The 25,238-nt window shown below is 49.3% G+C and overlaps 1 protein-coding gene across 3 annotated transcripts in view; it reads left to right on the top strand.

The window, feature by feature from the left end:
• The window catches only part of LOC123752815 (serine protease inhibitor dipetalogastin), a 180,280-nt gene that overhangs the window by 61,288 nt on the left and 93,754 nt on the right, over positions 1-25,238 (top strand). The window lies entirely within an intron of this gene.

The raw sequence follows: 25,238 nt of genomic DNA, 5'->3' as shown, positions 1-25,238 counted from the left end.
CGGGTATCGAAACGCTGTTTATTTATATATAATATGCATGTACCAATCAGGACGTCAATACCTGTGATCCTTAAGACATAATCCACAAACAATCAGAATGGGTACGAGGAACACGTGTAGACTTGGTTTGGTGACTTCACGTCTTAAGGAGAGCGTTCCAGACCATCGGCTTCAGAGTGTTACCACCACGGAGCATTAAGGAGCCGCAAGGAGCTGAAACTGGTTCAGGAAGGTAAGGCGAGGGCAGGGCCACACCTGTGCTCACGAGGGGCAGGGCCACACCTGTGCTCACGAGGGGCAGGGCCACACCTGTGCTCACGAGGGGCAGCGCCACACCTGTGCTCACGAGGGGCAGCGCCACACCTGTGCTCACGAGGGGCAGGGCCACACCTGTGCTCACGAGAGCAGCAGCGACAATACGAGCAGTTCACCAACCCGTGTGACCTTAGGCCTCCAGTCTGTGTGACTGTAGAGACAGATCATCACAAGATGAAGCACAAGTCTCCAGATAAAGCTGGTGTAGAGCTTCCCAGTGTAGAGCTTCTCTCCATAACAGCACGGTCGGTCGGCCGAGCGGACAGCACGCTGGACTTGTGATGCTGTGGTCCTGGGTTCGATCCCAGGCGCCGGCGAGAAACAATGGGCAGAGTTTCTTTCACCCTATGCCCCTATTACCTAGCAGTAAAATAGGTACCTGGGTGTTAGTCAGCTGTCACGGGCTGCTTCCTGGGGTTGGAGACCTGGTCGAGGACCGGGCCGCGGGGACACTAAAGCCCCGAAATCATCTCAAGATAACTCAAGCACTCGACAAACGGGCTACACTGAGTGGTCAAGGCCGACAATTCGCCATCCAGTCAAACCCTTCTCGATAAGACACCAATTTAAACTGACAATATATAAATGCCCAAACGAAAACAGCGTTAGCGATGAGCGAGCAGCGACAGAAACATCAGAGAGAAAGTTCGCCCTCGAATGTGTCCTGGAAGATGACTCGAGCATTATAGGAAGGAGCACGTTTGGTGTGTGAAGAGTTCGAGGAGTGCATGTTGGTCGCCCCGGGAACGCTGCACTTCACACTAAACCACACCAGCTCACACACTTGAACATGACGGTCTCGCTTCGTGCAGGTCTGCGTTCACTCCCCGACCGTCCACAAGTGTTTGGGCACCATTCTTTCTCCCCGTCTCATCCCTAATCCTTTTCCTGATCTTCCAAGTGCTATATAGTAGTAATGGCTTGGCGCTTTCCCCTTGATAGTTGCCTCCCTCCTTCACACATCGGGAAATACTAAGCTGCTCAACATCAAACACAGTTAACAAGAACCATTAAATATTGACGGTTGATACAAACTACAAGATAATAAAATAATGAACAAAGTTTAAATTCAAGATTCCAAAGTCCCTTGCAATTGAAGGAAGTTTTGAGCCTCGGGGTTTGTTAAACTGACACGACAAGGAAGGTTGTACTCGCCTAGCTATGCTTGAGGGAGGGGGGGAGCTCTGGATCTTTGGTCCCGCCTCGCAACCGTCAATCAACTGATGTACAGATTCCTGAGCCTACTGGGCTCTTATCATATCTACATTTGAAACTGTATATGGAGTCAGCCTCCACCACATCACTGCCTAATGCATTCCATCTGTGAACTATTTTGACACAAAGTTCTTTCTAACGTCCCTGTGGCTCATTTGGGTACTAAGTTCCCACCTTTGTGTCCTTGTTCGCGTACCACCCGTGTTAAACAGTTTATCTTTATCTACCCAGTCTATACCTCTGAGAATTTTGTAGGTTGTGATCGTGTGTGTGTGTGTGTGTGTGTGTGTGTGTGTGTGTGTGTGTACTCACTCACCTATTTGCACTCGTCTATTTGTGTCTGCAGGATCGAGCATTGACTCTTGGATCCCGCCTTTCGAACCATCGGTTGTTTACAGCAATGACTCCGGTCATTGTTAGAGAATTTAGGATCACCTAAATTATATAATGGCAAGATGAGGGGTTAAAGTCACTATTTGTTATGATCTCTAACCCTACAAACATTGGCGTGTGTGTGTGCGCGCGCGGGTGTGCGCGGGTGTGCGCGGGTGTGCGCGGGTGTGTGCGTATGCGTGCACACCAGCGTGTCGGGCTCTCACACGATGACAGTGTTCCGTGGATCACCTAAATTAAATAATAGGAAGATGAGGGGGGTTAAAGTCACCATTTGTTGTGATCTCTCACCCCACAAACACTGGCCGGGAGGCGATGTGTCTGTGTTTTATCACTCAAAATTCCTCAAGTTAAGTCTCACTTCAGTGTTTTTGTGGCGTTTGTTACTGTGTGTTTTATCCAAGACTTACCTTATAAGTCTTCGATCAAGACGTAAGACTTCAACCAAGAAGGCTTACGAGACTTGCCTTATAAGCCTTCAATCAAGACTTACCAGCCAGAGTACTGGAGGAACCCAGACCTTCAGTGAGGTAAAAAGTCTTCCTAAAACCTCAGTATGAAGATATTGACACTTAATTCTTCAAAATAATAGTTTCCAAAATGTTTTTTTCATACAAGTTTCCAAAATGATAAAATGCTGAGCAATGCAGGCGATGAGTCACAATAACGACGACGTTTCGGTCCGTCCTGGACTTGAGAATGGTCCAGGACGGACCGAAACGTCGTCGTCCCTTCACTTTCTAGTGTGTGGTCTGGTCATGATGAGCAATGATAATGTTGCCTTAGTGGTATAATTTGCCCAATACATGTCTAGGATCACATATCAGACGACATCTTCAGCACCATACAGTACCGTGACAAATATATCAGTACAACTGTACCAGGAGTGTGTGGGGGTGAGAGTACCGTGTCTAGGGTGATGGTTCAGTGTAGAGGTACCGTGTCTGTAGTACCCCCAACACGCCATGGGAACCGTATCCTAGATGCAGGTACTACACCTGATGGAAGGTACCGTGTGCAGCAAGTTCACCGTACCATGCAGCTGGCTACACAGGCGTGTACCTCCGCTCGCCTCAACCGAACCTCACGAAGTGAATGACAAACAACTTCCGGCCGCCGCTGACGACGAGAACGCAAACAAAAGAGCCCAACAATTCAGGTTTAGGTTGTTTCTACACTGTGATTGTTTCCCGCGCGACGCGTCATCGACCTGGCCCGGCCATCGTTACTTCGCGAAATGGCTAGACCAGCAGTACCTCGCCTTGTGTTATGACGCAGTGGTACGGCGGCATGTGCGTGAGACAGGCGGAGAGAGTGTGGGTGAGAAAGGAGAGAGAAGGGAAGAGATGGAAGGGTGAGAAGGGAAGAGATGGAAGGGTGAGAGGTGGGGGGAGAGGTCGAAAGGAGAGTTGAAAGGATACAGACAGACGTGTATGCATACATTGACTGCCTGCTGCACAAAGAGGCGCGCAGGACCAACATACAAGCGCGCGCGCTCTCTCCCTCTCTCGGTCTCTGTCTCTTTGTCTGTCTCTCTGTCTCTCTATCTCTGTCTGTCTGTCTCTCTCTCTCTCTCTCTCTCTCTCTCTCTCTCTCTCTCTCTCTCTCTCTCACTCTCTCTCTCTCTCTCTGTCTTTCTCTGTCTCTCTCTGTCTCTCACTCTCTCTCTCACAGGCGCGCGCCGAACCCAAAGGTATGTAGTCATGGCAGAAGCCGGAGGGAAACAGTGACCTAATGGAGGAAGGTGTCCCCCAGGGCCCCTCTTGGAAGAATTAAGGTGCCCCCCAGAGCCCCCTGATGGAGGAATTAAGGTGCCCCCTGCTGCACCTCCCTCGCTCCTCGTGTCCACTCCCACAGGTGGCCCTGTTATCCACAGGGCCACCATCCTCACATTTTCAAGTGAGGATGCGCGCTTCTGGAAGGTGTTTTGGCCATGGCCGAGCGTGGTGGTTTGGGGAGAGAGTACCCTGTGGGTGGAGGTTGGGGTCGTGCTGTGGGTGGAGGCTGGGGTCGTGCAGTGGGTGGTGGCTGGGGTCGTGCTGTGGGTGGAGGCTGGGGTCGTGCTGTGGGTGGAGGCTGGGGTCGTGCTGTGGGTGGAGGCTGGGGTCGTGCTGTGGGTGGAGGCTGGGGTCGTGCTGTGGGTGGAGGCTGGGGTCGTGCTGTGGGTGGAGGCTGGGGTCGTGCAGTGGGTGGTGGCTGGGGTCGTGCTGTGGGTGGAGGCTGGGGTCGTGCTGTGGGTGGAGGCTGGGGTCGTGCTGTGGGTGGCGGCTGGGGTCGTGCTGTGGGTGGCGGCTGGGGGGTTGAGAAGGAAGGACAGAAAACGAGTAAGTAGACGGTCTTAAGGAATAGGAAAAACCATAAAAATACACAGGAAGATGCTCATTAAAATGACAAAGAACAAACGTCTAAAACGCGTAGATAAAACACAAGACGTAGACGAACAAGACCAAGGGAAGAACAAACGCCACGCTATACACTCGGGAAGATCGCGCTCTCTCGGGAGGAAAATGACAGCAGTTTTAGTGCCATTACCAGACACGATGGTGCAACAGTTAGACAACTCGGGCGAGGCTTTGTAATGTAACTGCTCCCACCTCTCCCCCGGGGATAACCGCACTCAAGATGAACACTCGTTACCCCGAGTCTCTGATAACCCACTGACTACCATCAGAGGGTCGTGCGTGTGGCTGTGCCTCGTAATTGCCCAGTTACGACCTACTGCCGACCAGGCGGGGCCATGGTTGCGACAGAGCGTTCTAACGAGTGGCAGGCAGTGTGTCACTATGCCATCATTTAACCAATCGTGGAGCAACATTTGACCTGGTGTACGTTACATATACCCGCCGATGAGCGGGAAGTATCGAGTGACGGGTAAGTTGACCTCCTGAGGGCCAAGTGGTGTAGGTTAACGATATCTGCCGAGTACACCTTCCACCGGACGTCATGTGTCTCTGTCTGCACGTGATGCATTAATTCACAGAGTGACGGGCATGGTGTTAGTGCACGCTGCAGGAGCTGGCTGGGCCGGCGTGCACGCCGCACGAGCTGGCTGGGCCGGCGTGCACGCCGCACGAGCTGGCTGGGCCGGCGTGCACGCCGCACGAGCTGGCTGGGCCGGCGTGCACGCCGCACGAGCTGGCTGGGCCGGCGTGCACGCCGCACGAGCTGGCTGGGCCGGCGTGCACGCCGCACGAGCTGGCTGGGCCGGCGTGCACGCCGCACGAGCTGGCTGGGCCGGCGTGCACGCCGCACGAGCTGGCTGGGCCGGCGTGCACGCCGCACGAGCTGGCTGGGCCGGCGTGCACGCTGCAGGAGGGGGCGTCCACCCGCCGCGCCCTCCACAGGAAATACTCTGAGTGGTCTCCGTCAAACACCACCACCGGCTCCCACACATCTGTGCCCTCACCAATAACAACAGTTTATTTGATCACCTTGAGAACCTCTACCCGGGTCGTCCCAATGTATATTAATTTGTATAGTTTTAATACTTATTAATAATTTCGTGATACTTAAAGTAACTGAAAGTGTTTTTTTTTAGTTTATTTATTATGCACCCCATACCCATCTTGTGGGCGGTAGTGGAAAGGGTTACAGAGGCACATAATGGGCTCAGGGACTGAACCCCACAATTCATTTAGCTAAGCAAGTTAGTCTTGATGAGCTAGTTACAAAATTCAGTATAAGTCGTCACATCATCAATGGGTTCGAGATCGACCACAAGTACAGTTTCTAAATTAAGCAACTGACATATGTGGAGAGCTAGTGTCACAATTGATATGTTTGTCCTGCACACCGCCCCCCCATTCAGTGGGCAGCGGTGGATAGGTTACAATCACTTAGTTACTACCTACAGTTAGCAAACTGGGGATATTTGGCTAAAATTTCTGGTAGCAGATCATTTTGAATGAAATATTTACACATTACTGGAACATTGGTTATAGAATTGTCTCTGAATTCACGTATCTTTTCGCATTCCATCCCACAGTGACGGAAGGTGTGCGAATAATTTTGTTGACAGTTTATATTTGGTCAGGTCTACATCAGCAGATAATGAGAATTCCCAGAGATACTTGTAACCGAGTCTAAGCCGAGCAGTAGTAACATCTAGAAGTCCTGATTTTATTGGATGAACCATAGATGTGTGGCTCCTCTTGCATGATAGTATGATGATAGATGGAATTACTGGTGTCAATTTCACTTTGCCTCACAGCTACGAGATTTTGTTGAAATTCTTGGTGTAACTGAGAGACCAGATCCCTGAGAAGCTTAAAGTTGGCGGCCATAGTGAGGCTGAGGCCAGGGCCAGCGACACGATGTGGTGCTGGTGCTTGTTGTCACACAGTGTTCACTACCCTCTCTCCCCTCTCATCCCCCCCTCGCACATCTCACTCCCCCCCCCCTCGCCGCTTCCCCTCTTGCCTCTTTCCCCCTAGCACAACACCCGGCTGTTTGTTGAAGCCGTACCCCCCTCCCTGCACACCATGTGGGCCAGGTAGGCCGAGCCCTGGGAGGGGGGGCGAGCGCGCCTAAACCCATGCCTGTGGTCTTAGAGCCCACATAACAGGCAGAGCGAGGCCAGCCGGCGGGGCGTGCAGAGCTAGAGCTCATTACCCCAGCGGCCACTGTTAGGCAAGCATCTCCTTGTCTTGTGCTTGTTGACCTCTCCCCACCTCCTCCTCCTCCAGCGTGTTGACCTCCACCTCCCTGCCCGGTGTTGACAGGAGCTGACCGGCCGCCGTCAAGGCCGGCGGCGCCCGGGAGCATCACGCCAGAATTACTGATCTTTTCCTGTTATTGTGAGACGTCAACCTTACGAGGATATTAAGGTCACCACAACATTACTGACCGACTTAATCACACACAGAAATCACACTAACATGATGTATCAAATGAACAAATCCACAAGGGCCGTGACGAGGATTTGGGATGCTCCCGGACGCAGGTTCGAATCCTCGTCACGGCCCTTGTGGATTTGTTCATTTACCGACCGACCAGCACGTATACAACACTCTTGGAGACTGTTTTAAAAATAGTGTATATATACCGAGACGCGGGCTACACCTCTGACCTCTTAATGACCTCCTAATGACCTCTACTGACCACCTTTCGCTGCGAGCTGATGGTCTCGAACACGAAGATGGCACAATAAATGCATGTTATGGATAGTACTCGCCTATTGGTGCTTGCGAGGGGTTGAGCTTTGGCTCTTTGGTCCCGCCTCCACTATAGTGTTCTTGTTGTATGCGTGCGCTTGTGTTTACCGAGATGTATTTCTTGGATGTAACTCCAGCTCCTGGACCCTGTACTTCAGATCTGTCGACTAGTACAGACTCTCTATTCTGTAGTGTTTGACTTAGACGTGTGTGTGTGTACGTGTACGTGTACGTGTGTGTGTACGTGTCACTGAGAATGAGAGCCTACCTCACGCTCACGTCTAAGGAGTGACTTCACCACATACCAGACATCTAGGGACGATGTCTCCACAACTCCCACATCACCTGCCACACCTGCAAACTTCGTGTTCATCATGCTAACGACAGCTGTGTCATTTGTGTCTTGACAGCTATTCATCAACTTTCTCCTTTGAGACGCCTCTTGCATGGCTTCTGTAATAGTGTAGCGGGTCACAGCATCCTCTCTCTCTCTCTCTCTCTCTCTCTGTCTCTCAGGATACCGTAGACTAATCAAGAAGTGAATAACGATACTTTAGGTAAACATTAAATACCGTTTTTCATTAACCGTGAATATGAAGACAGGATTAAAATGACAGTAAATAACAGATTATAATGAATATATTAAGCCCGGCTGGTGAAGCCCCTGTGGGACGCGCCGTCCGTGGGACGGCTGGGACGGTCGTCCCGGCTCCGACGTGCCCCACTATCCAGGCAGAGTCTCTGACCCCTGACCCCGCCTCTCACCCCCCCCCCTGGCTCGCTACCCAATACACAGTGGCTCTCAGGCGCTGTTTTCCTCCTTGTTTTCCGTGATTACCATGAGGTTCCTCCGCACAATATGTGGGAAGATTGACGGTGGGAGAAGGTTCACGATGAGGATGTTCTTGTATCAGTCACGATGTTCCCTCGGCCGGGCTCCTTCCCCGCCAAGTCCAATACCGACCCGAGGTCTGGGAGAGAGTCTCTCTCTCTCTCTCTCTCTCTCTCTCTCTCTCTCTCTCTCTCTCTCTCTCTCTCTCTCTCTCTCTCTCTCTCTCTCCTCCTTCCTACACCACCCTCCCTGTACCAGATCCTCCCATCCCCCGCACACCCCAGGTCCCCCTTCATAGCCCCCCCCCCCATCCCGGTCCCTCCCTGTTTCCCTGCTTCAGGGGAAGCAATAGGATCTGAGAAAGGACAGAAGAGTCAGTTTCAGGGCGATGTACTCGAACATAGATGGGATCACAAGCAAGGCAAGTGACCTAAGGGAAAGTTGAGAGGTATGCCACTAGACTAGTCCTAGAACTAAGAGGCATGAGTTACGAGGAAAGGCTGCGGGAAATGCACCTTACGACACTGGAAGACAGAGTAATTGGAGACATGATCACTACCTACAAAATCCTCAGGGGAATTGATAGGATAGACAAGGATAAACTATTCAACACTGGTGTTACGCGAGCAAGGGGACACAGGTGGAAACTGAGTACTCAAATGAGCCACAGGGACGTTAGAAAGAACTTTTTCAGTGTCAAGAGTAGTTAACAAGTGGAATGTATTGGGCAGTGATGTGGTGGAGGCTGACTCCATACACAGTTTTGAATGTAGATATGATAGAGCCCAGTAGACTCAGGAACCTGTACACCAGTTGATTGACGGTTGAGAGGCGGGACTAAAGAGCCAAAGCTCAACCCCCGCAAGCACAACTAGGTGAGTACACACACACACACACACACACACACACCGGACCAAAGAGCCAAAGCTCAACCCCCGCAAGCACAATTAGGCGAGTACACAGAGGAGGCTCTCATGTGCCTTGTGCAGACATATGTACTTAACAGGACGCATGACTGACAACCACACATTACCAAACACACACACGTCGTGACGTTACCTCTAACCACACCCCTCCCTCCACCCCTCCCCCCACCCCTCCCCCCCCCCCTCCTCCGGTGCTCTACAACACAGCAGTGTTACCAACATATTCCACCTGTTCAACATCCACTCGGCACACATTTCCTCCCGTTGTCTCCTCTGTGATAATTCCCCGCCGAGACATGACCGCCGGAGACGACGGAGAAGCACCAATGAAGTAAGCGGCGGCAGAAACGATAACTTGGTAAAGACTGAACGATCGGGGTCATTGTATCGGTGCGGCACTGCCAGACGGGTGATGCCTCCCGTCGTGTGCTGCGGCTGCCCGCTGTACGACGACACCCGCCTCGGGCCCACTAGGGTGAATAGTGGGGGAGGGGGGGGGGGGGTTGTGCCCCCCACCACTCATTAGGGTGAAGAGTGGGGGGGGGGGGTATGTTGTGTTCCACCACTCACTAGGATGAAGGGGTGAGCTGATAGCACTGAGTAAATAGCAAGCAATTACCACAAGGACACTAAGTATATGTCACCAGGGCGACATACATATCATATCCTACATATTGCTCCACCGAATTTGACGAATACACATGAATATGACCGATGACTGGACGATAGCTCGACTGGTGTCCACCGCCATTTGGCCTCTTGGATATGTAGTTTTATGGCGAGTCTTGGCTCCCGGGCCCAGCCTTTCAGTCTCCGGTCACCTATTGCAATGGCTCCCGACATCTTAGTTCTGATCACAGGAAGTCTTGCTAGCACCCTGCATGATAGGGTCAAGTGACTGGCCTTGTAGTGCCATCTTTAGGCTCACTCTTGAACTGGAGTCTCTGGTCGTGGTTCCTCTGGGCTGCTGTAGTCTTCAACTGCGTCTTCTAGAACTTGTCTCGTTGTTTGAGCTGCGGCTGTTACTATTTTAATCTGGAATGTGACCGCAATCATTTCTTCGAATTTGTGCACCTTGTGTGACATTCCATCAACATTACTGTATCAGATGTTCAGGCTCTTCATTGTTGTTCTGTTCTCAAGGCGGCTCCCGGCCTGCCTTGAGAACAGGCCAAGGAGCCTGTTCTCCTTGGCCTAACCCCACCCAGTACCCCTACGGATGGGGTACTGGGTGGGGTTATGGGTAGAAGGGAGGGAACTATGAGAAAGCGTCTGATGTTGTTTAAGATTCAGCTACTGGGAACAAAACGTTCCAAGTAGCACGGACTATGGTGAGCTCGTAGTGGACTTGCCTGGCACAGGAGCGGGTTGATTGATGAAGATTAAGCCACCCTAAAGGTAGCACGGACATGAATAGCCCGTAAGTGGTGGCCCTTTGGAGCCATTACCAGTATCATTAGCTGATACTGGAGATATGTGGAGGTGCGACTGCACCCTACGGAGAGGTCGTGACCTCTCCAGGAGCGGGGCTGTAACTTGTGAGAAAGCGCCAAGCCATTACGACTATATAGCACTTGGAAGGGATAAGGATTAGGGATAGGACGTGGAGGGGAGGGGGGTGAAAAGAATGGTGCTTAACCAATTGGACGGTCAGGGATTGAACGCCGACCTGCATGAAGCGAGACCGTGGGTCTACTGTCCAGCCCAAGTGTTTGGGCGTAGAAGGTAAAGAAAATGGGGGAGAAGTATATGTAGGGAAGACCATGGAAGTGGACGGTAGTTCAATAGTGGTGCTTAAGTGGATTGTGTGTGTGTGTGTGTGTGTGTGTGTGTGTGTGTGTGTGATCACCCTCCGGAGTGAGTGTTGGGGTGGTGTACACTCCAAGGATGGTCTCGAGGCGTTATATGGAGGTAGTTATCCCCCTTCACCGTGTACTGGCCTTTCGGGTCCTGGCTCCTCTTCCCGTTTCCAGCACCTTGCTCGTGTTCCATTTATGTGGCCAAATCTTCAGCTTGTTTATCATCTTGGAGATTCTTGCAATCCTCACCTGTCACCACTGTGTGCCTGTGCACGTGTGTCTCTTTGCACACTCGATCACGAACGCATGCGTGTGCCTTTGTGTGCTTCTACACCCCTTCCCCTCCTCCACTAACACCTTCCTGCGAGTGTATAGACAAAGCCAAATACAAGCAAATACACAAACATTTTCTTGATCTCGTTGACCTGGGAAGAGGTGGGGTCATACGCCCTCTTCTCATTTTCTGTTGCCTTCACTCCGAGCCCAGAAGATGTGAGACCTGCTTAGAACAAGTCTTGTGAGATGGTGTCGCGCTCACAACGACCGTCGTTAACCTGAGTGACGTTAACCTCGACCTTACGGCACTCCGCGCTTCCAAAGAAACACCATAGTATGTATTTACACGTAAATGACTTGGATTTACACGCGTAAATATTTTAATCACGCGTGAGGAGGAAGTGTGGCGCCTTGGGACGTCAACTTGGCCAGTAGCGTTGTTTTTTTGTTTCATTATTATTTTTCTACCACAGACGTGGCCACACATTTGCAATGCTAACCAGCATGTATACATTTTTACCTGTCCTCCATGGACAGGGTTTCTTGAGGTTATCTTGAGATGATTTCGGGGCTTTTAGTGTCCCCGCGGCCCGGTCCTCGACCAGGCCTCCACCCCCAGGAAGTATCCCGTGACAACTGACTAACACCCAGGTACCTATTTTACTGCTAGGTAACAGGGGCATAGGGTGAAAGAAACTCTGCCCATTGTTTCTCGCCGGCGCCCGGGATCGATCCCGGGACCACAGGATCACAAGTCCAGTGTGCTGCCCGCTCGGCCGACCGGCTTCCAGTGAGAGATCTGTTAAAACATATAGTTCAGTGATTTATTGAACAATCAACCACAGAAAGTGATTGTAGTGCTTTTAAAATGCTAATCTAATCTACGAACATAAATACAGAGATTTACGTCTGTCCTACATGAACAGTGTTCGAGGTGTCCTTGTACACGTCATTAATGTACGTTTACAAAGGTGAAATACAATTCTGACCAGCTTCCACATATCGTGTATACACACATTATATGATACTGTATATATATTTATATGCAATTGACAATCACGAAACGCTAATCATTGGTATGCGGAAAATCCACAGAGGAATGGGAAGGGGAGATGAAGGTTTCGGCTGATCAAAGCCGTTGTCAACACTGGACTGACTGAGGCCAACAGAGGGAAGGGGTGGAGGCCAACAGAGGGAAGGGGTGGAGGCCAACAGAGGGAAGGGGTGGAGGCCAACAGAGGGAAGGGGTGGAGGCCAACAGAGGGAAGGGGTGGAGGCCAACAGAGGGAAGGGGTGGAGGCCAACAGAGGGAAGGGGTGGAGGCCAACAGAGGGAAGGGGTGGAGGCCAACAGAGGGAAGGGGTGGAGGCCAACAGAGGGAAGGGGTGGAGGCCAACAGAGGGAAGGGGTGGAGGCCAACAGAGGGAAGGGGTGGAGGCCAACAGAGGGAAGGGGTGGAGGCCAACAGAGGGAAGGGGTGGAGGCCAACAGAGGGAAGGGGTGGAGGCCAACAGAGGGAAGGGGTGGAGGCCAACAGAGGGAAGGGGTGGAGGCCAACAGAGGGAAGGGGTGGAGGCCAACAGAGGGAAGGGGTGGAGGCCAACAGAGGGAAGGGGTGGAGGCCAACAGAGGGAAGGGGTGGAGGCCAACAGAGGGAAGGGGTGGAGGCCAACAGAGGGAAGGGGTGGAGGCCAACAGAGGGAAGGGGTGGAGGCCAACAGAGGGACGGGTGGAGGCCAACAGAGGGACGAGTGGAGGCCAACAACTGCGTCCTGGGGTCGTGGACTTTTAGCTCTTGTAGCTGAGCGTGTTAGCTCTTTTAGCTCTTGTGGAATAAGTTGCCTATATAGCCTACAGAGTAACTATATAGTTACCTATATAGCCCAATATGTGCTAATATACAATATAGGGTTTGCTTCTAAGTGAGTTGGAATACAGGAGTGCCTGAAGAATGTACCATCGAAGTGGTCAATGACTTCTAAGACCTGAGGAACAGGTTAAACTGAACTTGAATCAATTACCTCGGGTGAGTCTGGAGCGATTAAATTATCTTCATCTGACTAAGGAAGCTCAATGCACATTTCCCTGTGGCTGCTCATCCCGAGCTCTATATCTTCCTCTGACGAAGAAAGAGCATGTCCTTGCACGTTATGAGCTGGAGAATGACTGTTTGGTGTACGTACAGCAGAATGACTGGTGTACGTACGGCCGTGTTCCACTCTGAATGTTGTGACGCCTCAAGGAGCGACCTGTTCTCTGTATTAAAATATCGCGTTTAGTAATAATATTCTTGTTATTAAGAAACAATAATAATAATATGGGGGAAATAATTAAAAAGAAATACTTAATTATTTAATAATAATAATTACGTGACTGAGATTGTTCACCGCTTCCTCCTCCAAGTATGAGGTTCTCCTGTATGTTGATGACCAGACCACACACTAGAAGGTGAAGGGACGACGACGTTTCGGTCCGTCCTGGACCACAATCGACTTGAGAATGGTCCAGGATGGACCGAAACGTCGTCGTCCCTTCACCTTCTAGTGTGTGGTCTGGTCAACATACTTTAGCCACGTTATTGTGACTCATCGCCTCTCCTGTATACATTGGGTACTCCTGTAATATACAAAATACTTGTTGTAATACTTGGTTTATACAAATTTCTCTATTATATTTATATACAATACTTGTTTACAAACTCTTCTGGAACACTTGTTTACAATACTTATTTATAAACTTCTCTGTACCGCTTTGTATACATTACTTCTTTAAAACTTGTTTTTAATTTACTTGTCTATATTTACATAATAAAACATTGAACTAGTAAGATAAATATGTACGTTTATTTATGACGCGACGAGGCTTGGGAGGAGAGTATATATATGACCCCTAGGCTGGTCGGCAGGTTCTGTTAACGGTCCAGTGGCAATATGTAAGTCTATATGTATCTAAATAAGTGTAGGTAAGTATGGCTATCTGACTAGTTATTTGATTGCACTTTACCTACAATTATAAGCGTGGGAGAGCATGATTACCTATGGTGAGAGGCGAGTATCTCAGTGAGGATATAAAGCAGGGCAGGACGGGTAGATGGAGCCACCTGGCTTCTGGAAATATTATATACGTTGATTTGGGAAACATGTTTACTGTGTTAAATGGGTGAGAGCTACAACTTTTTTGTTCTGAAAATAACTATTTTTTGGTGAACATTGCAGTAAGGAGGAGAAGCTTAAACTGTGTTATTCTATTTTACAATGCCTGAAATAACTACCTTTTAAATCTTATAAAAATTGAACTGTTTGTTGGCATGATAAGTGTTCTTGTAAATAACGAACTTACAAGAGCGAACTAAGGCAGAGGACAAGAGCCGGAGCTCTGTAACTGAATTGATCTATTTTACTAAGTCTGATATACACCTGTTAAAAATTTCGTGGGAATTGAGCTGATAATAACGAAGTTACGAGAGACAACTCAGGCGGAGGACAGGAGCTGAAACTCGGTAACTCTTTAATTTTCTTTCTACGTCTGAAATGACTGTTTTAAATTTCAGGAAAATTGGAATGTTAGTACAGAAACTACACCTATAAATGTATAGACAGGTTTAAGAACTAACATCTGACACTGGTAATTACTTAAACAACTCCTAATGAACATATTCTCTGAAAATGGACTTCGTCTGACCTCAATTTTACTCTTAAATGGATACAGAATAGCGTGTATATTTTCTACACAAGAATTCCTTACGACTGTAGAGGGGCCGGATTTGATTGTGACAGTGTCAAACAGCCTGATTGACCAGTCCAGCAACTAGGAGGCCTGGTCGACGACCGGGCCGCGGGGACGCTAAGCCCCGGAAAAACTCCGGACCGTTGGGACATTGATCCGCGGAATTAAAAGTTTAACATTGATAGATTACTTAAACTCCTAATTAATATATCCTCTGAAAATGGTCTTGATACAATAACGATTTTACCTCAAAAAACGGGACTCTGCCAAAATTATCCCTAAAATGGAGATCTTGCACAGCGACGACAGTTTAAGGTTAGACCCGGGGACCCTTTTATGGGGTATTGCATAGCGAGGACTTTGTCCAAAATAAAAAATCATCGCTATGCGGTCTATGCATCTATTGTATGGGGCTGGGGAAGGTGTGGAGTATGTGGCTGGGGGGGGGGGGGTGGAGTATGTGGGAGGGGTGGAGTATGGGGCTGGGGGAGGTGGGGGGAAGAGGGAGAGGGATCCAGGAAGAGAGAGACCGGTGCTGTCATGAAGAAAAATGTTGGCATGATAAGTGTTGCAGAGCGGCTGGTGCAACTGGTTATGTTGCTTGTGTTGGTGTCTCCCCCTCCCTCCCTCGCTTGCTCTCTCTCTCTCTCTCACCCTCCCTCGCTCTCTCCCTCCCACCCTCCCTCACTCTCTCCCCACCTTCGCCCTCGTCTCTTCATCCATTCCGCTTTCTCCTGCCCTCTTTCTAAAGTCCATTGCCTCCCTCCACTCTGAGAGAGATGACGAGACATACATATTGGGCTCCAAGGGTGAAGGTAACGAACCTCGCTTCAATACACACACACGGGATAACGAACCCTCGCTGGAGCGCCCACGATTGTCACACTAAGCACCGTAATTCCAATCGCTGGTGGGAGCAAATTGCTACATTCCATCCCTGCCAGCCAATCGGTTCCTGATTTACCGACGACTAAATTATACCCATCTCCCACACAGCAACATTAGTCTGCCACTCTGCCAAGCCACAAACATACACAACAGCGCTGGAGTACGTGGACACAAAGCCAGAATATCGAGAGGCTGTCTCAGACGGGGAGGAAGCGACAGAAACACTGAGACAGAGGTAATTACGGATGTTATGAGAAAGCAGAGTCCCAGACAACAACAAGAAGGGAATGCGGAGCTGGGGCACGAGGCTGGAGGGAAGGCTGGATCACTTGGACCATCGGGGGATTGCACTCAGACCCTGCAAGAAGTAAATCCGTTGCTGACGCGACTTGTTTAAGTGGACTTGGTAGGAGACGAGGGGCAACTTGATGACATTCTTTGCATACACGTGACGATTACTGAATGCTGGCAACACGCAGTTAATACCCAAGATCATTCTCGCAGGCAGCTGCAGCTAGACGTCCTCAGGCACCTCAAAATGCCTCTCTGATATAAATGTTTAACAATGTGAACTGACAGAAGCCTAGACCAAAATGATTACAATTTTTGATAACCCGAATTGAGCCTCTGAGCACCAGGCTGAAGGCGGCTTTATAAGTGGCTGGCTTAATAGTGTTTTTATTATACTTCTAGACACGTCGAATTTTAGAAAATTTCATGCAATAACTATTGTGAATTTTATTCAATATTAACTAGCCGAGTTTATTGTAATAAGGACACTAAATACTGGCAATCTTGCACTTAAGGTCCAGTCCGGACAAATAAGGTATAGCGGGGTCGCACTTAGAGAAGTATACTTTACGAAGTAGTATACATGGTAATGAGCGGCGCGAGGTGTCAACTCTACACGAGAGAGAAATATTTATCATCTCAAAATAACCCTACAATATATTACACATTTTGGGATGAAATTAGTGACTAAGGTGAACTCTAAACATGATAGGTACCCGTTAACTCCGGACGCTTTTTAGAACATGTATCGAGGTCTCCCCCCCCCCCCCCCCCCCCCTCCCTCCTTTCACCAGCGTCGAATTAGTGACCCCGCCCACGAAGGCTATTTACTGGTAGGTGAAAAGAAACGCGCACAGCTATTTCTGTCCCGCCCGGAAATCGAACCCGGGATCCCCCGATTGTAAGCCAAGAACGAAGTCTTAATTTTGCTAGCAAACTGTTCGTCAATAACCTAGAGGTTACAGCACAGGGGGTGGAGCCCCAGGCTTAGCGAGGCGTCACCGGGTCTCGTGCGGGCTGGCCAGCCTCACCTGGTCTCGTGCGCGCCTCCACACACCACTAATTATTACAGTAAAATTACTATTATGACTTACGATAATTAAGATGGTAATGCCTGCCAACAAGTATACTTTCGTCTACAGTCTAATTCAGGACAAAAATACACTCGGTATATAATATGTATGTATGTATGTATGTATGTATGTATATATGTATATATATATATATATATATATATATATATATATATATATATATATATATATATATATATACACATATATATATATATATATATATATATATATACACATATATATACATATATATATACATATATATATATATATACATATATATATATATATATATACATATATATATCTCAAAATTGTGGGTATATATATATCATCTCAAAGTGGGCAGGACTCCACACCCGGGGGCAGGTGTGGGGGTCCTGCCTCACTTCAGCTCCCCACTTCGTGGCTCTCCCACCATGACACTCAAGACCTCAAGTTTCATTTAATTTACCTGAAGTGTCTTGACCATGTATCCGTTAATTGCTCTCCATTATTATCCAGGTGACAATATTGTGCACTTGGGAGGGTCGGGTTTACAATGTTTGATTATCAAGATGTAACTAAAAGTTTAAAAGCTATTCTAACACGATTTCAGGACAGCTTTTTTTTTTCTCTCTCTCTAATTCGACACGCAGCTGTGGTGGCGAGACTTGGGCTGGTGGTGGGTTCCTCCGAGGGATCCTTTGTAAGTTACTTTAGTTGTTCAGTCCATCAGAACAAAGGTCGTCTACTTCACGACTTTTGAAGTCAAATCCTGACGATAAAGTGAACTCTTTTTTTTAAGTTAGTGTTTGAAGTGTTCCCTTCACTTGCAGCCTGTTAACACTGCGCGCGCACATACCTAGCCTTACCTAGGTCTAACTATACATAAACCATAATATTAAATAGATTTCCCCCCAAAATGCAAGTTGATACTGTATGATTTATCCTGGCAGTATTGTCTGCTGTAAGTCAATAGTGACTTTACGTAAGTCGGTATTTGGCTTATAGCTTAACGTGGAAAATTCACACACACACACACACACACACACACACACACACACACACGTCAGAGCTGTCCCCCCGAAGCTCATATCGAGAGGATATCATCAGCGGCACATGCCAGGTTGGCCAACATAAGAAGAGCCTTTAGAAACTTGTGTAAGGAATCATTCAGAACCTTGAATACCACATATGTCAGACCAATCCTGGAGTATGCAGCTTCAGCATGGAGTCATATCTCGTCAAGCATAAGACTAAATTGGAGAAGGTTCAGAGGTTTGCCACCAGACTAGTACCCGAACTGAGCGGCATTAGCTACGAGGAGAGACTACGGGAATTAACCCTCACGTCGCTGAAAGACAGAAGAGTTAGTGGGGACATGATCACCACTTAAACGATTCTCAAAGCAATAGATATGGTAGATTTAGACAGTTTATTTAACACAAGGGGCACAGGTGGAGTACCCAAGTGAGGGGAATTATCATGGGGGGAAAGAGCCAAGCCATTTCGACTATATAGCACTTGGAAGGGATCAGGATAAGGATTTGGGATAGGACGGTGGAAAGGAATTGTGGCCAACCACTTGGACGGTCGGGGATTGAACGCCAACCTGCACGAAGCGAGACCGTCCAGCCCAAGTGGCTGGGCCCCGGAGTACCCAAGTGAGCCATAGAGACATTACAAAAGAACTTTTTCCAGTGTCAGAGTAGTTAACAAATGGAATGCATTAGACAGTGATGCGGTGGAGGCTGACTCCATACACAATTGTAAGTGTAGATATGATACAGTCCAGTAGGCTCGAAGACCAGTTTAGTGACAGGCGGGACCAAAGAGGAGCTCCTCACACCCCGCAAGCACAAATAGGCGAGTAAACACACTCTCTCTTCCCCCTCCCCCCCCCCTTCCTCAGTCCGTCACAGGTGGTGAACAAGAACGGAGGAACTAGTGAAGAGGAAACATTAGCGTGTCGCCTCTCCTTTGTCCCTGGGAGAGGCGTGGGTGATGGTGTGGGAGGGCGAGGCTCCCCTGCTCGGCCCCCCACAGTAATGGACTTGCTGGAGAGTCTTGATGGAAAGTTTATGCACTTACTAGGGCCCCATCTCAAGATGAAAGTGACCTGCTTAATTCACTGTTAAAATGTTCACATTTTATTTCTCTGGAGTCTAATTTTTTGCTGAAGTCTTCCATGTATTTTCTACTTGATTAATCAACATTCATTTCGGTTTGTTGGAGGGTAACGTGTGCTTGCCTACATCACCTTCCCTTACCCTTCACCACCTCCCCTTACCCTTCACCACCTTCCCTTACCCTTCACCACCTCCCCTTACCCTCACCACCATCTCTTACCCTTCACCACCTCCCCTCATCACTGTTGCCATCTTCACTAAACACTATCTTTATCAGTAAACTACACAAGTCAAACTAACATTTAATCAATATGTAGAAAATAATATGTTGGATGAATGACAATGTGCTCTCTAACGAGATTGGCAATTTGTATCATTCACCATTTCGTGCAAAGGTGGGGGGGGGGGTTGATGTGCATCAGGTACAACCTGACCTGCCTATGACCATCCCCGAACCACGACCAGTCATCTTGCAAAGGTTGGTAAGGCTAGCCCCAAGCGTCTGGCCTCCATCGTTGAACAGATACAGGCATTCCCTTTTACAGAGCTGTGTATAATAATGCTAGTGTGTGAAAGAGTATTAGTTTCACGCTGCGCTATTGCCACTTGCACGCTTGTTGTATCATCCTATCTTGAGGTTATCTTGATGATTTCGGGGCTTTAGTGTCCCCGCGGCCCGGTCCTCGACCAGGCCTCCACCCCCAGGAAGCAGCCCGTGACAGCTGACTAACACCCAGGTACCTATTTTACTGCTAGGTAACAGGGGCATAGGGTGAAAGAAACTCTGCCCATGGTTTCTCGCCGGCGCTTGGGATCGAACCCAGGATCACAAGTCCAGTGTGCTGTCCGCTCGGCCGACCGGCTCCCCTTGCAAGAATTGCCACCTGAAACTCAGAGTTGCTCATCCTCTAACACGACTTTTCACCCCTGATACAATTTGAATTCAAATTTTCCAATTAAAACACAAAGTTCATAGTGAGCTGAATTAACCGCGGCCATCCCGTGAGAGTGGCAGTAGAGGCGATGATGAGGTTCCTACTGACTGCTGCTCTAGCTCCTTCCTCCTGCTGCTGCTTCTGCTGCTCCTCCCTTCTCTTCCTCCTCCTACTGTCCGCTGCATTACGGTCACTCTTCCAGCTCCTCCCTCGCGTCGCACCAGAGCATCGATTCCCTGGTTAAGAGTGGGATCCGAGGCGGGCGTAACGGTATACATGAATCAGGGTTCAAAGCCACTCGCGGTGTTGGAGCGTCTTCACACTTGGTCAAGTGTGTCGTCTATAGTGGTGGAGGGGGGGGGGTCTTAGACACCGGGAGGGGGACGGGACCTGCTCTTTCCCCGCTCGATTAATTGGATAAATTTCTTGACCTGGAAAAAGGTTGTCACCCCCCACCTTGACCCCGTCACAGGGAAGACCTGGTGCTAACTCAACAACACGGCCACCACTTCTAAGTGAAGCGTCAACCTTAACCTTTCTCCAGAGGAATGACCAACGTCGTCCCTCCCTCCAAAGGTGTATGGGCGCCCCTCCCTCCAAAGGTGTATGGGCGACCTTCTCTCCAAGGGAGTACAAATGCTGTATTTCCGTACCCAATGTACTGAGGAGCGAGCCCTGTACCGTGGGAACCTCTGTAAAGACAACTTGCTGGGCGAACTGACGACAGGCAAGATCTCGCATCATCATCTTGAGAAAAATAATTTAACACAATACATTATATGCAAATAGTTATATAAACATAATAAGAAGTGCAAATAACCTTCTTTGAGAAAAAGATTAACTTGTAGCAGTTGAAGCGTCTTGAACTGAGCGTAAGATGGTGCTTACCTATCAGTGAGAGGGAGTGAGGTCTAGCTCTAGCTCTTCGTGCCCGCCTACCACCTTATTACCTTATAGTTTAACTATTCTGACGTTCAAGTTGTTTGTCGAGTCTGGCCTTAAAGTTGTGGATGGAGGTGGCTTCCTCAACGTCGTCTTTCAGTGCATTCCACTTGTTGGACCCCCCCCCCCCCCCTCCTCAGCACACAGTTACAATATGACAAAGAGTGCTGGGAAGACGGGACACCACGAGCGTAGCTCTCATCCTGTAACTACACTTAGGTAATTACAGGTATTAGTATTTCCTTACATTTCTTGGGCTCATTTGTGTATCCAGCTTCCACTTGTCAGCTTGTCCTTCTTTCAATTTAAAGAGGCTGTCCTTGTCAACCTTATTATTCCTCTCGGTATCTTGTAATCATATCACGTGTTTTTTTCTGTCCTCTAGAGTTGTGAGTTGTAGAGATCAGGCTTCAAAGCTTAACGCTCTTAGCTCCGACACTAACCTTCTTGCATACCCCTGTACTTTTTAAATTCTAGTTTTGTGCTCCGCAAGGTGCGGTGAAGCACATGCCAGACTGGAGCTGCATATTCCGGTATTAGTCTAGCAAAAGCTGCCTATTTTACCTTCAAAAAGTCCTGATTTATGTTTTTAAACAACTTTCTAATGTTTGCCCGCGTCCCCTATGCTGCTGATGTTACCCTATCTGTGTGTGTGTCTGGTGTTAATGTTGGAATTATATCCATTCCCTTATGATGTACACACTTTCTAGTCCTCATTCTTCCTGCCCAATCTTGATTGTCTTATACTTATTGGCACCTGCCCAGTAAGCATTTGTTTGCCCACTCCTGCAGTTTAAGATCGCCCTGTAACTTCCTGCTGCCTTCATCTGTTTTTACATTCCTCTTTACCTTTGCATCGTCTGCAAACTCTGACTTGTACGAGCTCTCTCCCTCGGGTAGACCATTAACATAAATTTGGAAGAGTAGTGGTCCCAGGACCAAGCTCTGGGGACCCCACTTGTCACATTCCTCCAGCTCCAGACTTTACCTCTGACTATTACTGTGTCTTCTGTTCTTCTGGTGCTCCCTTATCCAGTTCAGTGCCTTCCCATTTATCCCATCTTGTTTCTCCATCTCTCATTATATACCAGTCTTTCGTGAGGAACAAAATCAAATGCCTTTTGACAGCCTAGGAAAAGACAATCTACCCAGCCATCTTTGTCCTATTTTAGTAACCTTGTCATAGAAATCATTTTTTTTTCCTGGTGAGGGGTGCTGGAGTTGGTGGGGGTGATGGAGATAGTGGGTGGTGGTGAAGGGGGGGGGGATGCTGGAGATGGTGGGGGGGAGGAGGGGAGGTTGCTGGACATGGTGGGAGGGTCGGGTGCTGGAGATATGGGAGGGTGTGCTGTTGGAAATGGTGGGGGGGGGGGGTGCTGGGGAATGTGGGGGGTGGGTGGGGAGGCGCTGGAGATGGTGGGAAGTGCTGGAAATGGTGGGGGATGGGGAGCTGGAGATGGTGAGTGGTAGGGGTGGGGGGTGTGGACGTGATCAAGACAACAGCAGCCCCGCCACCGTCAACACGCCTCTAGGGGCGTGTTGCACACCCCGCCTTAACGGGGACCCCGTCAAAGACCTCCCTACCGGCCCCCCCAACTCTTCCCCATTCTTGCAGGCACTGTGGGGGACTCGTACCCCCCCCCACCCCACCCCCCGTGGTCCTGTGGGGACTTATGTGGTTGGGAGATGGTCCTGTGAGGGGTGTGGCTGCTGTAGTGTGGGTGTTTAAACTAGGGGTCTGGTCTAGGGGTCCCCCCCCCACCCCCTATCCCAATCTTCAGGAGAAACGAGCGCATCATTATTTTGTTTGCTAGTCGAGAGTGACCTTTGACCCGTGATGACACAACTGGTGGGAATCACTGGCTGGAGGCGGGTTGCTGGCTATTAGCGTTGAAAATTGACAGTTGACGATGAGAACCTTTTGAAAGGTCAAAGGTAATTGGACAGTTTGATGATTGAGGGGAAGGGAGGGAGGGAGGGGAGAGGTGAAGACAGGAGAGAGGGAAGGTTTCCCAAGATCAGTGTATTAGACAAGAAGAAAATTTACATATTGTTACTGTTTGGAAGTTGAGTAGTGTGGACCTCACAGCCAGGATTGTGACGCCGGTGGCGACCTGAACGACGCCGGTGGCGACCTGAACGACGCCGGTGGCGACCTGAACGACGCCGGTGGCGACCTACTAATAAATTACCTGAACAGATCGATTTAGAGCGTCGGCGACAACAAAGAGACACCAGGAGGGCGGTTGTGGGGGGGGGGGGGACCTAGAGTGAGTGGGAGGGGGGGGGAGGTGTAGAGGGTAGCAGAATGTTAGCATTATCTTGCAGATGACGCAAAATTTTCTTAAGTCGATTCAGAGGTGGATTTCGGAATGCTTTATCTACGTAAGACCAATTGTAGAATATGCAGCCACGCAACGCAGCTTTCCATCACTTCAAAAATAACACGAACAAGGTTGAAAGATGCAGGAAAATGCAAAGAAGCTCATTAAACTGTTTCATGGCATTAGGTTAGAAGAAAGACTGTAAGAGCTGGACCTAACGTCGCTAGGAGAGAGAGAGAGAGAGAGAGAGAGAGAGAGAGAGAGAGAGAGAGAGAGAGAGAGAGAGAGAGAGAGAGAGAGAGAGAGAGAGAGAAAGAAAATGTTAATGATCACCATTAGAACAAGAGAGACACAAGTGACAGGTAGCCGCAGGTGAGCTATAGAGATAAACAAAGCCGTGTAAGAGCAGCAGGAAAAATGGAAGAGCAAGAACATTATACATTTTTTTATGCAAGAGCAGCTTGTATAAAAAAAATCCAGTTGCGTTTCCAAAAGCAGGTATGTTAGGATAGATTTAGAGCGGGAATTGTATTGCATTAGACACCCGACGACTGGAACTAAGACGTCAAAGAGCTAGAGCTCGGTCATGCATGCACAAATTAACGAGTAAAAATGTGAACACACGCACACACACTCATATATTCATGAACGCGCAAATGTTCATACACCTCTCAATCACTCAAAAATATTACTGAAACTGAATACACACGCGCGCGCCACCTCGCGAAGTCATACACGCACAAACGCAAGCACCAGCAGCGAAGCACTCACAGGAGGGAACCCAGCACGTGGTGACAGGAAGACCCAGCTCTCTGGTATATATAACTTTCAACCAGAGGCTAAGTCGACCACCATCTGGTCACCATTTGGTCCGGGAGACATCTCCCGTCATGAAGGGTGCATTCGCACCTCCACAGGTCTCCAGTATCAGCTCTTGATACTGGTAATGGCTTAAAAGGGCCACCACTTACGGGCTATTCATGCCCGTGCCACCTTTTGGGTGGCTTAATCTTCATCAATCAATCAATCAATCAGGCTATGTCCATCAGGAGGGACTTAATAAGTCCACCACGTGAAGCTCCGTAAGAGAGCTGACAGTAGCGGCGGTGGGCACTGGCCGACCCGCTGGTACCCCAGCTTGGACAATGCTGGGGTACTAGCGGGTCAGCCAGTGCCCACCGCCGCTTTCGTGGACATCAAACCACGATGGTCGTGGTGTGTAGTGAGCGCTCCCCCGACCAGACCACGACTCCCTGGCGGAGACAGCACTCCAAGACCATTCCTCTTCCGTGTTGTCGTCGACGCGTGTACGTGAGGTTGAAGCGGAGAAAAACGAGGTGTGTGAGGCAGCGGACTCGCCGCATTCCCCTGCTACGAGCGCCATTATTCAAACATCTGCATCCCCCTCGACACACCTGGCACAACCACTCTCTTCCTCCTCTGCGTCTCCTCCCACGCCAGGAGCGGCGCGCTTCCTTGCGTGCGTCCGCTGGCTCCATCGCCGAGCTGCTTCAGCAGCAGTCGTCGTCGAGGCCTGGTGACCTGAAGGGATAGCCATTCCCCACGGACACTTGGGGAGGGGGAGCGTGTGGCTGGGGGGAGGGTTGGGGGGAGCAGTTGCAGAGTACACTTCACAGTGTACTCATGGCTGGGTTGTAACGGGACTTGCTCCGTATTCCAGTGATCCCAGTGAGCTCTCAATCCCCTCCCCTCGTTAGCTCTTGATCCCCTCCCCTCGTTAGCTTTTGATCCCCTCCCCCATAAACTCTTGTTCCCCCCCCCCCCCCACCGTGAGCTTTTCCCTCCCCTGTGCTCTTTATCCCCCCCCCCCCGTGAGCTCATTCATATTTGGTCAAGAGAGCTGTTTTTTCCAGCCAGCCGACACGATGCTTAATCACAGTTACAGAGGCCACACCAAACAAAGACCTTCAAGGTGAACACGAGCAATTAAGTCCTTGTTGGAGCGGCGGAAGCTGCTCCTCCAACCTCACTCTTCTTCATCTTATTCCTTATATTTTCTAAAAAAAAATATTTTT

This window comes from Procambarus clarkii, chromosome 17 (assembly GCF_040958095.1).
Source record: "Procambarus clarkii isolate CNS0578487 chromosome 17, FALCON_Pclarkii_2.0, whole genome shotgun sequence".
Lineage (NCBI taxonomy): Eukaryota > Metazoa > Arthropoda > Malacostraca > Decapoda > Cambaridae > Procambarus > Procambarus clarkii.
Note: the sequence above shows the minus strand (reverse complement) of the source record. Positions and strands in the feature narration are given on the sequence as shown.